The sequence below is a fragment of the Nicotiana tomentosiformis genome, chromosome 4 (genome assembly GCF_000390325.3).
Source record: "Nicotiana tomentosiformis chromosome 4, ASM39032v3, whole genome shotgun sequence".
Taxonomy (NCBI): Eukaryota; Viridiplantae; Streptophyta; class Magnoliopsida; order Solanales; family Solanaceae; genus Nicotiana; species Nicotiana tomentosiformis.
Window position 1 is genome coordinate 109736109 of NC_090815.1, and position 16977 is coordinate 109753085.

Sequence of the window (16977 nt, forward strand, 5' to 3'; positions counted from 1 at the left end):
CCAACCAAGCTACAAGAGCTTGTTGCAATTGGTTTCATTTCAAAACAATTAATCTCTTATTTCATGGATTTGCTATGAAAATTCAAATACAACTACAAATGGTAAATTTGCTGAAAATTTAGTTAGGAATGATAAATAGAATTTAAATGTTTGATGTGTTGCGTAATTTTCCCTATTTTTGTTGTGTGTCGTGATAAGAAAGACCCAATAACTATCGTCCTTTGTTTAACCGTGACCCAGGATTATGTGTTTGTATCTATATAATGTTCCCTTTCCGCCATCACATTAAAGGCCAAACTAGAAGTAATCTGCAAATAGGACGGCGCAATGATCAATTACTCCAGCGCAAGTAATTTAGTTTGCAAATAGGATAGCATAATGATCGATTATTCTATTGCTAAATCATAGATAAATCAATTACTGCAGCTTCCTTAGTGCCTACAGTTCCAAAACTATGGTAAAGGAACTTATCAGAAAATTTTATTGGATTATATCATTTGCGAACAGGGGAGCAACGTGTACGGAGTCTGATCTTCATTGTCACAATCATTGTTAACTTGCCGGGATTTTCAAGGTATTCAATTCAAAATTATAACTTGTTTTACCATAACAGAACCACGAGGTGATCAGTACTATAAATTCATTGCTCCCTCTAAGTAATATTTCATCCACAACAAAGATATAGAATCAATAGAAATGGCCAGCTTGACATTCAATTGGAATCTTGCTTTTGCAGCTCGACTAGTGTTGGTAAGTTTTGCTTCTCAAGCCACATCTCGCGACTTGTATGAAGCTGCCTCGATGGGCCAGAAACACGAGCAGTGGATGAGTCACTTTGGGCGGGTGTACAAAGATGATGTAGAGAAGGCTAAAAGATTCAAAATATTTCAGGACTGTTGAGTACATTGAATTTATTAACAAAGCTGGGACTCGACCTTACAAGTTAGGCATTAATGAATTTGCTGATTTGAGCAATGAAGAATTCAGAGACACTTGCAATGGATACAAAATGACTTCTCATCAACAGTTGTCAAAAACCACATCATTCAAGTATGCAAATGGGACTGCTCCAGCTACTATGGATTGGAGAACGAAAGGGGCTGTTACTGGAATTAAGGACCAAGGACAATGCGGTAAGCTAAAACAAACGTTCATAACATCCTTTAAATGAATGTGCATTAATAATATCTTATAACATAATAATGTGCGTAGGATGTTGTTGGGCATTTTCTGCTGTTGCTGCTACAGAAGGAATAAACAAGATCAAGACAGGTAAGTTGATCTCTTTATCGGAGCAAGAATTGGTGGACTGTGACACAAGTTCGGATATGGGATGTGAAGGAGGTCTTATGGATGATGCTTTTAAATTCATAATCAAGAACAATGGGCTTACTACTGAATCCACTTACCCATATGAGGGAACTGATGCTACTTGCAAACCGGCAAAGAGTCTAACCATGCAGCCAAGATCACAAGTTACGAAGATGTTCCAGCCAACAGTGAATCCGCTTTGCTCAAAGCAGTTGCCAACCAACCAATATCCGTGGCCATTGATGCTAGCGGATCAGATTTTCAATTCTATTCGAGCGGTGTTTTCACCGGAGAATGTGGAACTGAGTTAGATCATGGTGTCACTGCAGTTGGTTATGGAAAAACTAGTGATGGAACTAAATATTGGCTAGTGAAGAATTCATGGGGAACAAGTTGGGGTGAGTGTAAAGATTAATGATGTGCACCCTTATCATATAATTTATGTCTGTGTATCTAGAGTCTAAGTATGTTACGGACTCGCAGTTTGTATATTGCAAGTGTTGAACAAAAGCTTGTATATATGTAAAAATATTTGTAATACGATTTATGAAATTCTTGTATCACTTGATCATTATCAATAAGTCGCCCCCATATTGTTACCACCATTTGGGTTTACCACCGTGTCACTTGGTAGTACCCCCTTAGGACGAGAATTTAGAGCTTGAGAGATTTGCCACATTTGAACTTCTAGGTTGTGGATTGATGTGTTGTGTGAGGTAAGTTGGGCATCCGAATCGAAATTCTTTTCCATCATTTGCTTAAACATACTTTCAATATGCCCCATCTCATTGCTTGAAGAACTTGAACCATAGGAAGGATAAGGAGGTGGGTTGTTCGGTTGTTGGTACATTGGGGGCCTTTGAAAATCTGACCCCCGGTTGCTTTGATTGTCACTCCATCCACCTTGATTGTTGCCTCCCCAATTTGCTTGGTTGTTTCAACTCCAATTTCCTTGATTGTTGTTGTTATGCTAATTCTCTTGATTTTTTGAGTTCCAATTGCCGTGATTGTTTTGTGATCGCCATTGTCGTTGGCTTGGGCCTTGGAAGTTGTTTCTTTGCTGATGAAAATTATTCACATATTGCACTTCCTTTTCTTGTTCATTATAGGAATCATCTTGCCCAAAACCATCATCATCTTGCACATAGTTCATCACTCGAGTTTGCACTTGTGGACTCTTGGTCCTCTTTTTGTTCACCATCATGTTCACTCCCTCCATAGCATTGACTTTCTTAGGAGCTTGGACTTAGTTTAGTTGAGCTTTTTCTAGTTGAGTCATGGTAGTGGTCAATTCGACAACGGCTTGCTCATGGTCTTATAATTCTTTGTGAAGGTGGATCATATTCGGATCACCTTGTGGAACATTGGCCCGGGATTGCCCAGCCGACGACGCTTCCGCCATCTCATCCAAGATTTCATGCGCCTCTATATAAGGCGTAGTCATACAGTTCCCACCAGCTAGTTGATTCACTACACATTGGTTGGTTGTGTTAATCCCATGATAGAAGGTTTGTTGAATCATGTTTCCGTCATATCGTTGTTGGGACATTCCTTAACCATTGTCCAATAGCGCTCCCATATTTCGTGTACTGGTTCATTAGGCTCTTCCTTGAATGCCAAGATCTCATCTCGAAGTGTAGCCATATACCAGGGAGAGAAAAACTTAGCAATGAACTTGTCACGCCCCAAACTAGGGGAGGCACGACTGGCACTCGATACTGTATTCGATCGACTTAGCCACTAAACATACTAGCTAACTAGACTGGGGGCCCAACAGATCGGGCAGCACAACATCTGAAATACTAAGCCTGGACTGTAAGGTTATGACATGAATAACAATAAGCCATATAAACATAGGTAGACAAGCCAAAATAATAAAATACTAGCTGGCTGACGAGGTCGCGACTGAAGACATACATGCCTACACACCTATATATACATGCCAAGCCTATGGGGTGGAGACTGAAAGCAGCAAAAAGAAACCCAGAATATTGTGTCCACAATAGCCTCTAAGAGTGTCATAAGCATTGTCGGGATAAGGCCCCAACTATACCCAAACTGTACAACAAAAGTAACCATCCTATGAAAGCTCCAGGAAGAGGTGGAGCTTACCAACTCACAGCTGAACCCCGAAATCCTAGCGGAGGGGTCGATCAGAGTCCCTACCTGGACCTGCACGCACGAAACAAAAATGCAGTGTCCCCAGGCAATGGGACATCAGTACGAATAAAAATGTACTGGTATGTAAGGCAGAAAGTAGAATCATACATAGCTGATGTAAAAAGGTAATAAAGATACCACCTGACACTGAAACTCTGATAGCCTCCATGGCCGACATCCGACCTCATAGTAATAAAATATGCATGGTATGCTCGTGTAATCGTATGTCGTGAATACATATATATTGATGTAAATGCATGACATACCCAACCAAATGCTAGCAATGGCGGTCTCTCCCGGTAGCTAACCGGTATCATATTGCCAACCTGTGGCCATCTGTACAATATATATAGTCTTTCGGGCAAATAGGCCCCTTACCTCCGATTATAGCTCGAAGTCCATGCATAATATGTCATGTATGATATGAACTTTGAATGCACATAATAGGCCATAATAAGAACTTAGCCAACCTTGGCTCATTGGTACTCTTATTCTCATAATCTCATAATCACCTTCGTATCGCATACAAATGTCTCGTGGAACCTCATATCTTTTTTAATAAGTTTGAAAACTTAACTCGACTTTTAGAAAGATAACTTAACTCTGAATATGTTCATAAAAAGCTTAAGGTGCTTCACTTAGTCCTTATACCTGATTTCTTGATAATTAGTAAAAGAAAGTATTTCAAAAAAAAATCAAATGTTTTAGTAGTTTAAACGTAAAAATTATATTTGAGAATTTTGAAATCGACATGTCACTTTAGAGATTTTAAAATACACTTTAACAAGGAAGAAAGACTGATCGCAAATACTAAATGCCTTTATTTTTAAGTCACACAACCCAAAGACGAATAAGAATTCATATATATGGACATATATTTAAGAAAGCAGACAAAATGACATATATAGATGTCGAATACCCTTTTTAACCAAACGAGTGGAACATCAACCTAATAGCATCATGAAAATACTTCAGCTACGATACCAATGCCTTTCACAGAAGGTCTTTCTAGCAACAGAATAGTAAAATATCACATTTGGCGTCTTAGGAATTTTTCAAAATTCGTGCTAAAAGGAAGGACGAAGCTTAGCCTTAACATACCTCTCAAACGAACGTCTGAATGCCTGTAGTTCCTTCATAAAAGTTGTTCCTTACGTCCTAAGCTTCGAAACCACTATATATATGCAGCTTATACGCACATATAAACAGTTCATAAATGAGTTTAAATCGGCAGATTTTTCATATAACCCTAACTTGACGAAACGCCCGTAGAACTTTGTAAAAACGATCATAAAAGAGTCCCAAGATGATTACCTTGGCAAACCAAGTATAAATCCTGAAGAACCAGCAAGAACAACAATTTTCTATCTTCCAAAAATAGCTCCAAACACAGCTAATAGAAGGTGAAACGATTGCAAAGTGTAGAGATTGCGCTTCTAGGCACGGGGGAAAACTTTAACAATAGAAATCATTAAAAATGCACCTTAATCATTCAAGAATACCATGAAACCCTCTCTTAAGCTTTCTCACTGTTTTGGAACGAAGATGAAATATTTTGGGGTCTTAAAAGTCGGATTTTCCGACTTATACCACTTGTTTGACCCGGTTCGCGACCCGATTTCAGTCCGGACAGTCCGCGGTAAAACAGTCATAACTGTTTACTCCAATGTCGGTTTGATGTGAGCTTTCTTTGGTTGCAAACTAGACTCGTAGACCTTCGATTTGGTAGGTTGTGGGTCCCACAAATCTTTATATATTGGGAGAAATGATCTGATATATTTGACCCAAAGTTTAGAAAATTTATTAGAGAAATTTACGATAACTTTTGCCGATCTTTATTTCGCAACTTGCTTGACTCCAAAACTTAACATGTGACCAGTGTGATATTATAATACCTTATAACATATTATTCTTAGCATATTATACACTCTTAGTCTTATCCCACAGGTGCAAGTAAACTTAAACCTTCCGAACGCGCGGGGTGCTACCCGAGCCATTTCTTTAACCATGAACCTTTGTTTAAGGGATTCCTTTGACTTAAAGCTTTAGTTTAGTTCCTTGATATTACCACACATTTTCAGTTTTATTCTTCCAATGTGCTATACCCAATTATATATACCTAATATAACCATGCCACGTTATGTATATTACGTAAGAGAAGAGAGAAACACCTAGGGTCTCACAGAACTTTTCCGTCAACTCATCCCAAGTGTGAATTGAATGGTTCGGCAATTATTCCAACTAATCTAAAGCTTTCCCCCATAGAGAGAAGGGAAAAAGCCTTAGCCTCAATGCATCCTCAGAAATATTAGTTTTCTTTCTCCCCCAACATGTATCCACAAATCTCTTCAAATGTTTATAAGAATTTTGAGTTGGAGCACCAGTAAAGAAACCTTGTTGCTCAAGCAAAGTGAGCATCACATTAGTTATTTAGAAGTTGTCCGCCCTAATACGGGGAGGGACTATTGCACTAGCATAACTGTCATGACCCAAAATCTAACCATGGTCGTTATGGCGCCTATCGTGTTACAAGGCAAGCCTACTTCCCAAAATATTACTACTAAACCGATTATAAGAATTTAATAAAATATTTCCAACATTTAAATTTTTTTTATAAACTAAATCCACTCTAAATATAATATAGAAAATACAAAAACGAGCCCCAAACATGAGGGTGTCACTAAGTCATGAGTGTCTAAAACTATAAATTAAGATATATAAACTGTCTAACTGTCCAAAAGAAGAAATGACAAAAGGAGTAACAAGATCCTGCGTACGCTAGTAGCTACCTTGCAATCTTCACAGATAGCCATCATAAACTCAACGATCGCTGCGCTCTAACTCACCTGGATCTGCACATAAAGTGCAGGGTGTAGTATGAGTACAACTACCTCAGCAAGTAACAGAAATAACTAAGGAACTGAGCAGTAGTGACGAGCTAAGTAAAACAATGCAATTATTTATTTTCACAATTTAAAAATAAACAAGTAAATTCCATAAATCAGTAAATGCCACAAAGAAGTTTAACTGATGAATGCAACAACAACACAAATAAATACAACCTCACAGCAGTGTCACTCCATCACTCATCACTCGCACTCAGCACTCAATACTCAAAACACTCAACACTCAACACTCTGCGCTCACTGGGGTGTGTACAGACTCCGGAGGGGCTCCCAAAGCCCAATAGCTAAGCACGGACAACTCACGTGCCATCATATCAATACATGGATCCGCATGGTCAACTCACGTACTACGCGGATAACTCACGTGCTATGGTATCAATACCTGGACCCGCACAGTCAACTCATGTGCTACGCGGACAACTCACGCGCTATGGTATTAATATCCTCACAACCAGGCCCTCGGCCTCACTCAATAATGTACCTCACTAGCCTCACCATCATCAACAATAAGGGAACACATTCCACATCAAGTATCACCGCATATTAGCAATTCATAGAGACTGAGGTAAACATTTATAATAATTTCTATGACTGAGTACAAATAATGTGAGCATGAATAAAGCCTAAGCATGATCTCTAACATGAAGGCAAACAAGTTCAACAACAAATAAACACATAACCACAGATAATAGTCATTAGGCCCCACAGCCTCACGGGACGGACCAAGTCTCAATCCCTCGCGGTGCACACCCACACGCTCGTCACCTAGCATGGGTATCACTTTCAAACAATCACGTGATGTCAAATCTCCGGGTTTATACCCTCAAAGCCAGAGTTAAAACTGTTACTTACCTTAACATCATAAAATCCTACTTCGGGATGCCCTCGTCTCTGGACTCGATCTCCAAAAGCTCTGAATTTATTCACAATCAATACAATACCATCAATATATGTTAATGGAATGAATTCCACAAGAAAAACTATCAAATTATGCCAAAAATCCGAAACCGACCAAAACCCGACCCCCGGGCCCACGTCTCAAAATCAGTCAAAAATGGCAGAATAATAAACATTGTCCTCTCCCGAGTCTAACCCTACCAAATTCATCAAAATCCGACATCGTTTGGTCCTTCAAATCCTTAAATTACTCTCCAAATATTCCAAGCTCTAACCCCTCATTTTCACTAATTACCATGATTAAATAACAGAAAATCACCATATATACAAGTATTAGGGCTCAAGTAACTTACCTCAATGAAACCCCATTGATTCCCCTCTTCAAATCTCTCCCAAAAGCTCCAAAACCGGATAGAAATGGTGAAGAATGCACCAAAAATCGCGAAGGGTTCTATTTATGGTTTCTGCCCAGGTTTTTCGCACCTGCGAGCCCTTCATCGCACCTACGCTTCTGCATCTGCGGACACAAGTGCGCACCTGTGCATTCCACTTAACTGACCAGACTTCGCACTACGGCAGCCTCCTCACACCTACGAGCCCGCAGGTGCGATCTACTCTTCGCATCTACGACCAAGCCCCAGGCCTCAATCTCCGCATCTGCGAGCCTCCCATGCACCTGCGATCATCGCACCTGCGGTTCCCAATCCGCAGGTGCGGACACACCAGAACAGCAGCTCCAGCTGTATTTTCCAACTTCCAAACTCCCCGATACCCATCTGAAATCATTCCGAGGCCCTCGGGACCTCAACCAAAAATACTGACAAGTCATATATCAACATACCAACTTAGTCGAACCTTCGAATCACTCAAAATATCATCCAAACACCAAATTACCCTCGGATTCAAGCCTAAGAACTTCTAAATTTCCAAATTCGGCACCCGATGCTGAAACTAACCAAACCACGTCTGAATGACCTCAAATTTTTCACACACATTACAAATGACACTAAAAATCTACTCCAACTTCCGGAATACCATTCCGACCCCGATATCAAATTTTTTCACTGCCGACCGAAATCGCCAAATTTTCAATTTCACCAATTCAAGCCTAATTCTACCACGGACCTCCAAATCACATTCCGGATGCACTCCTAAGTCCAAAATCACCTAACGGAGCTAACAGAACCATCAGAACTCAAATATGAGATCATTTACACATAGGTCCATATCCGGTTCACTTTTCTAAATTAAAATTTTCAATTATGAGACTAAGTGTCTCATTTTACTCCGAGTTCCTTCCGGACCTGAATCAACTAACACGATAAGTCATAAATCAATTGCAAGACATAAATTGAGCTATAAATGGGAAAACGAGATTATAATATTCAAAACGACTGGTCGGATCGTTACAATAACCTTCGTTGGGCAATGTCCGGTGTAGAGCCACTTGTGGTGGAGGTGGGGGTGGAACGGGCACATTGTCATAAGGTACCCGGCCTTTTCGATTGGCTTGTGGATCATGAGGTACCTTTTCTACTTGCTCCTCCTCGCCGTCCAATTCCCCCAAAGGTAAATTTCTGAGCTCATTGTTCGCCATGGTTGTACCTAAAATTTCTCACACGAGTTAGTAACATGGAAGGGAAAGAAGATATTCCAAAAACAAACCCAAATATATAGCTAACACTTTTTTAACTCCCCGGCAACGGTACCAAAAATTAATCCACGTCCAATCTGCACTCAATAGTGAGTGGAAACGGTCGTTGGAAGAATAGTACCCAACAAGAGTCGGGGTCGATTTTCGCAGGGAGTTTAATATGGGTGTTTAGGGTATACACTTGACTAAAGCAAATGGAACAACTAGATCGCACTTCCAAACAAGGGTTTTGATTTCTAATTCTAACTTTACTCTAACAATTATAAGCTAAGTGAAGAGACTAGAAAGCGAAATATTATTTTTGGTGTTTTTCCAAATAGTTAAAAATCCTATGGATGTGAACTTAACCTAGGTGTTCGCCTAATGGGTTAAATATGTTAATACTTATTTTCTTGATCGGGGTATATTATAGCTCTCAACTCTGAATTACCCACTCAATACCTCTCGGTCATAGAGTGATTTTGCCTAATTTAGCTTTCTCAAGACCAAATGGGTATCAAGCTAAATAGTTGATATGAGCTTAAGTCGGGTTATCACTATCTCTAGTTCAAACCCTTTAATTAGGCTAATTAAACTCTTAATTAGCCCAATTTCTTATTAGCCAAGTTGTCCTAAACTAGGTCTCTCTTTCTCAAGCAAAAACCAAGTCAAATAGGCATGAATCAATGATTTCAACTATTAATTCTAAAATTAAAGCATAAACTAGGTTAAATAATCAACACTCAATTATAAACAAGCATTAAATTAAATACCCTAGTAATAATCTAGCTACTCATAGTGAGAAATTAATAAAACAAAGAAGAAACATTAATTAAACACATAATCTAAGGTTAAAATGATAGAATATGATGTTTAAATCCTACAATAGTCACAAACTTCCTAAAATAGCAAAATACAACAGCTACAGCAGCTAAAACTTCGAAACTTGACCTAAAAATGTGATTCTCGTCTATTTATAGTGACCCAAAAAACGCTGAAAAAATGCCCTTGGGGAGGTTCTGCGACCGCACAATTCCATGTGTGGTCTGCAGATTTCTTCATCTTGCATGGACTTGGAATCTGCAGCCGCACAATTTGATCTGAGGCTGCAATATAGCTTCTGCGGTGCACAATTCTTGTGCGGGACGCATTTCAGGCAAGGCTTCAAGTCTTGGTCATTTGCACATTCTCTGAACTTTGAATTCTTTATCAGTGCAGACCTTGTTCTGCTACCGCACAATTCATATGCAGTCCGCACATTAGCTAAAGCACGGTTGGGCTTCTTCACTTGTTCTGCCGCCGCAGAAGGAATTCTGCGGTCCACACTTTCTTCTGCGGCTGCAGAAATACCCCTGCGGACCACACATATTATGTCTTGCGCCCCTTCATGCCTTGTGAGTCGGAACACTCCTTTTTGAGTCGGATTTCATCATGGGAGCCCAAACTTCTAACATTCCTGCAATTTACACACTTTTATTAGTTTTGGGAACATAAATCAATACTTTCTGATTAAAACAAAAGCAAAAAGGAGCTAATAAGTGGTCAAAATTTACACTTATCACATGCTCAATACAAAATAGTTGAAATTAAAGACATGGGGCAGTTTAGACTTTTTGATCCCTTTATCATTGCACAAAACGTGAAACAAGTGTATTATGCTCCTTATCCTTTGAGCAAGAATAAGTCTGCATAGCGGGTAGTTTTGAAAATAAAGCCCGTGGGTAGAGTGGAAGTCGAAGATGCATTAGATATGGCGTACTAGAATGACATTTCAACTGTTAAAGCAATAGAGGATGATGAATTAGCAGATGAATTGCATCATAATGAAGACATATATGAAGAATTTGATCCTTCTGTCCTTGGACCAAATGACGACGAAGTTAGAGGTCTTGAACATGAAACAAGTGATGAGGAAGAATTACTAGATGAAAGTGAAACAGGCGATGATGGAGACTTAGATGATTACTATGAAGATAGCGATGAGGATTGACTTCTTATTCTTTTTTATGTTGTTCTTCCTTCAATCATTTAATATATTTTAAGAATTGTTGTATGTTTTTTATGACATTTGGGGTTTCTATGTTATTCCTTTAATTATCTATTATGTTGCAAAAGTATTTTATATTTTTATAACTTGTTAGGTTGTTTATTTATTTCTTTAGTCATTTAATTTGTAGAATAATTATTTTATATTTACTATCACTTGTTGTATTTTTTTGTATTGTATTATATTATGGTTATATTATAGATATGGTATCTAAGGGGAAGGAAAAGGTGAAATCTAAAGAGAAAAAATAATCTTTTCCAACTACCTCAATTATGCCAAATATGAGTCTTCCTCTTCCTCATCATCCTCAATCGACTTCATTGACATCTACCATGTTCACTACCCCTCCCCTCCCCCCTCCCTTCCATCTAATAATTCAGTTTAGTATTATTTCCTCTTCCTCATCCTCCTTAATCGACTTCATTGACATCTACCATGTTCACTATCCCCCTCCATCTAATAATTCAGTTTAGTATTATTTTATGCCTGCCAAAGTAAGTCAAAGTAACATGATTTTTAATTTTATACCCACACATTTTATACCATCTTCTTTACCGGGCTTTTATGGTAGTCAGCATTGTGGCTCACCAGCTGTTGTACCCACGAGCTTTCTTGGTAGTCATCATGATGGTTCGTCTTTTGTTGCTCCATCATCTTCCACTCCATCATCATCATCCACTCCCAGCGTATCTAGGTTGGATATTGGTGGCTCTCGCCCAGTTACATCTGGTGGTACTTCTACACCTTCTAGTAGAAGCAGGCAGAATCTTGGAGGGAATGTACAATATGATAGTTATAATCGGTTGATAATCGTCCCCTACGAGGATGGGTAAGTAATTCTTATACTATTTTTAATATTTTGAATATACTTTTAGATATGTTAAAATTAAGGAATATTTATTTATAATTAAAAAATTTAAAACTTTAAGATGTTTATTAATTATATATGCTAACTTTAATGCAAGTTTTTGCCATCCTTTCAGTCTACACATTTGGTTGTGGATTCTATGAAGCCAATTATCATGAGCCGTGAAATTCTTGGAGACAGATACCATACAGCATCAGAGAGCAAATGTGAAATTAATTTAGGGTAAAAATTGATTAAATTTATTTAATAATTATCGTCTTCATCTAATATTACTTTTTTATATTGCAGACAAAGTGTACATGGCATCCTCAATATCAAAATGAAATAAATGCTATTTTCGAGAAGAAAGCTGTTAAGCGGATTAGAGATATTGTGTTCGCTGCTTAGAATGCTGGTAAAATGTCGGAGTGGTTAAGAGAAGATGTTTGGAAGAAATTTCTTGCGAAATAGAGTACCGATGAATGGAAGAAGAAGAGTGAACAAGCAAAGGCAAATTGTGCCTCCAGTAAAGGTGGCTCGCTGCACAAAGGAGGTTTGTTTAGTGTTGCGGCCCATAAACTAAGATTGGTAATTACTTATAAAATATTTCTTAATTTTTACATATAGAATTTTACGATTGTAATGTCTAACTCATATTTTTTTGTTATGAAGGAAAAAGAAAAAGGGCGAGATATGAGTCATGATAAGGTATTCGAGGAGACGCATAAGAAAAAGAAGAAGGACGATACAAGAGAACACTGGGTGGAGACGCGTGCGTTGGACACATATGTAAAATACTAACTTCATAATTATTTACGGTTTATTAATATTAGTTTGTTTACATAATAGTTATGTTTTCATTCCAGGAAGATTATCATAAAAAGGTGAAAGAATGGAAACAAACTCCTTCAACTCAACCAACACCTGATGATATGGCTTCATTGTGGACAGAGGCAGCGGGTGGAGTAAACACAGAGTCTATGGACTTGGAGTACGCCGGCCTACAGGTCATCCAAAGTCACTCTTAGCCAAATCTTCTTCTTTGCAAAATCAAGAACAGATTGAAGATATGAGAAAAGAAATTCGTGATTTGAAGCAACAATTGGACTCACAATTCAGAACATTTGTTAAGATGCAGAATTCATGAGAAAACATGGGCATGATCTATCTAATAATGAGGATGATCAAACTGAATCTGATTTGTAGTAGTTTAGGTGTATGGTATTGGTTTATTGTTAAACTTGATTGTGAGAGACAAGTTTATGTTTTGTTTTTAAAATTGAATGTGGGCTACTATTTGGATATTTTTATGCCCAAAATTGTTAGGTTTAATGGATTTGTTGGTTTAGATTGTGTTAATGGTTGGATTTGTTAGTTTAGATGCTATATTTGTTGATTGGTTGTTAGCGCTATTGTATTGTAATTGTTTGATAAGTGGTGTGCCTTAAAATTGAGCAGAATTCTGCCTAGTTTTACAGAAAATTCCGATTGATTTTCGACGGAAACAGTCGGACAGTTGCCCAGTTTATTTTCAAAAAACACTCATATTTCCGACCGATTCAGTCGGAAATGATAAAAAATTAATTATTTTTAAACAATTTTTGACGGTTTCCGTCATAAAGTTAAAGTAATTTTATTTTTTAATTATTAATTTCCGACCGAATCGGTCGGTAAATATTTATTTTTATTATTTAATTTTAAATAAATATTTATTTTTATATAAATAATTACGACTGATTCGGTCGATAAAATTCTGACCACTTTGGTTGGAAATTTGAAAATAACTTGATCGTCTGGCCTTTTGAATGTTCCAACTACTTTGGTCGGAAATCACCGACGGATTCAGTCGAAAATTATTTTCCGGCCAACTATTTTCCGACCGACCAATTTTGGTCAGAAAATAGTCGGAAATCCGTAATTTCCGACCATTTTCCGACGTGGTCGGAAATAACTCTTTTTATGGTCGTGTGGGAAACTCAATGACATTAATAATTGATTCGATTTTTTCAAATTAAAGATAAAGAATCATTGAGAAATCATTGTAAAGAAAAACTGCAACATATTCTCTTGTTTGTACGAAGAAAACATTGCATGATCATTGATTACGCATAGCTTATCATGCATTGTTTATGGGATAAACGAAAGTGTATTTATATTGGAATTACAAGAGCGTTTGGAATGACGGAAGTTTTCCATAAAAAATATTTTCTTAGAAAGTTTTTTTTTTCTTGAAAAATATTTTTCGGCATTTATTTGGTAGCAGAAAATAATTTTTGAAAATATATACTCCCTCTATCCCATTTTAACCGTCACTTTAGTTAAACAAAGTTATTCCAAAATAATTATCACTTTAGAAATTCAAGATTAAACTTGTTAATTATTTTCAACTATACCCTTATTATTAAAGAAGTAGTAGTTCTTTTTATACTACTCAATTCTCACAATATATTTAATAGGAAAAACTTAGTAAAGTATGTTATAAAACAATAAAGAAAAGAAGAATACTGCAAAGAAAGAGAGTATCCCTCTATTTATAGGGAAAAAGTGACTTAACCACTAAGTAATAAACCCTAAAATCTCTCTTATATATAGGCACTCACCTTAAATACAATTCTATTTATAATAAAGTATACCTTATAGAGTATTTATTATTTTTCTTAATGGGTGGGAAAAGGACCGTTAAAATGGGACGAAGAAAATAATAAATATTACTGATATTATTAGAGCCGAAGAGTTTTAATGAAAATTTTGATTGTTAATGGTAAATAATAATGTCTAAAAGGTTTAGTTGGATCAAGTTAAAATATGAGGTTTAAAGTGGTAGGAGTATATAACGATAAAGTATTGTTGCAGCTGTGAAGTCAAGCTTGTTTCCTTTTTAAGGTTAGTAGTCCAGCTATGTTTCTATAAATGATCACTTAAAAAAGGATATAGTGATCTTCCTTTCAATTTTATTTATTTATTTTCGTATGAGTCGGGAGAAAAGTTAATTATTGGTATATCTGCTAGTAGTATCAACGTATTCAAATAATTAATAGCACAATAATTCTGCATGGCCCCAATGCAAAAGTAAATACTGTTAAGGTTGTTGCTGGGCTATTTCCTAATTAAGCCAGAGTCAACTTTTGAAACCTGCTATTGAAATTTATAAATTAAACTAAATAAAACAGGAAGAATTTTAACTAATCGACGTTAAAAGCGATAGATATGATTCAGTTTTGTTACTGAAATTTAGGTGTAAATATAAGTCTTGGGAATTTTCAGGCATCTCTATAGCTTCCAAGGTGCATTGGCGTCCTTATATTTTGCATTGGCGCAGGGCGGATCTACGTGTAAGGGACGGGGTGGTACGCCACCCGCAAGATTTGGCTGAAACTATGCAATAGTATGTATATATGCATGTATATATAGAAAGAATGTATACAAATACTTTTAGTGGCACCCTTAGTAACAAAAAGGCTCAAGGTGCCACTGGCAAGACAATTTCACTTTCACCCAAAAGGTTGGGGTTCGAATCTTGCCTAGCTCATTTTTTTAAAAGCTTTTGTTTGGTGTATTCAAGACAATTACAGGAGGATCCTTTGTTTCTTCTTCCTCTTTACTTAATTGCTCTTTTTTGTTTATTAATAGGTCCCATTGACTTTTTTTTTGATCTTTTTGCCAATAGAAATCTCCATTGTTGCACTTTCCTAACTCCTCTGTTATTTATCAATAGATAAAGAAAAATTAATTGATTTCTTCAAGACCACAACTCTGAAAATCTATTGGCAAAAACTAAAAAAAGAATCATTGAATAAGTTATTGTTTTAATCAATGATGAAAGTTTATTTTTTTGTTAGATTGCTCTAAAGTAGTATAATTGTATATAATATCGAGTGAGTTAATTTTTATGAAAAATATAAATTGAAAAATATTCGTAAACTTACTTAATATTTAGAGTACTTATTAGTATAAGTTTTTGCCTTAAGTATCTAAATATAAAGTGATAACGAGTATTTTTTCTTGTACAAAATGCATAATCCAATTGAATATTTATGCTTTTTTTTTCAAGTTATCATAATTATTACGTAATATTTTTGCTCGGTCGATTTGTTTATATTAACCCCAAAGACGAATAACCCGAACCGAAACTCAAATAGACCAAACCGATTAAATTTATACCCTATTAGATAATGTAAATTATAATATAACTATGTTCAAAATTTTTGGCACCCGGAGCTTCTAAATCCTGGATCCGCCTCTGCATTGGCATACTGAAATATTTATTTTAAAATTTTCATGCATATAGAATCTAACTCTGATAACCATTAATTTTTACATTCCTATACACTATTTAAAACTTTATTACCCTCCCTACTCAAGTTTCAATTTAATTACATACTATATACAATTTACAAATTATATACACTTTAGGAATTAAATGAGTATCTCTTTATATTAGAAATCAATTATTCCTCGTCCTTATTCTCTCTCCCTCCTGCGCTCTCTCCCTCCTGCTCTCTCTCTCTCTCTCTCTCTCTCTCTCTCTCTCTCTCTCTCTCTCTCTCTCTCTCTATATATATATATATATATATATATATATATATATATATATATATATATATATATATATATATATATATATATCAATCCCTAATTTCAATAATGTAGAGCAAAGGGAAAGAAAGCAGCAATTCCATGATTATTGAAATTCCAGTAATGTAGAGCTGAAGGTGTTGCACAATTGGTGTTCAAATTTCAGTAATGTTGCACAATGGTGTTCAAATTGAAATTGTCAATCAATAAATTTTGAAGGTGTTTGACTCTCCGTCATTTTCATCCATTAAAAAGCTTTGAAGCTTTGAATTCGGATTTGGGTTTTCAAAAACTATTATTTGTTTGGATTGGGTGTTGTTGCAAACAATTGAGAATATTGTTTGGAGTTTATATCTCAATTTTGATGGTGTTTTGGTGAAGATTAGACTTGATTTTGGCTGAATTTCATATTGAAACTGGTCGAAGAAGAAGAAGAAGAAGAAGAAGAAGAAGAAGAAGAAGAAGAAGAAGAAGACATGATATACATTATACTTACGAAATTGTAGTAAGTTGTAGTAAAATTGTAGGTAAATTGTATTCTTTTTTTTTTTTTAAATATTGTATGAAAGTTGAACAATATTGTATAAAAATTGTATTTAAG

General features: G+C 36.3%; 1 pseudogene; it reads left to right on the forward strand.

Annotated features, from left to right (window-relative positions):
* The first annotated feature begins 691 nt into the window (after positions 1 to 691).
* On the forward strand, positions 692 to 1863 carry LOC104121172 (senescence-specific cysteine protease SAG39-like; annotated as a pseudogene).
* The last annotated feature ends 15114 nt before the right edge of the window (positions 1864 to 16977 follow it).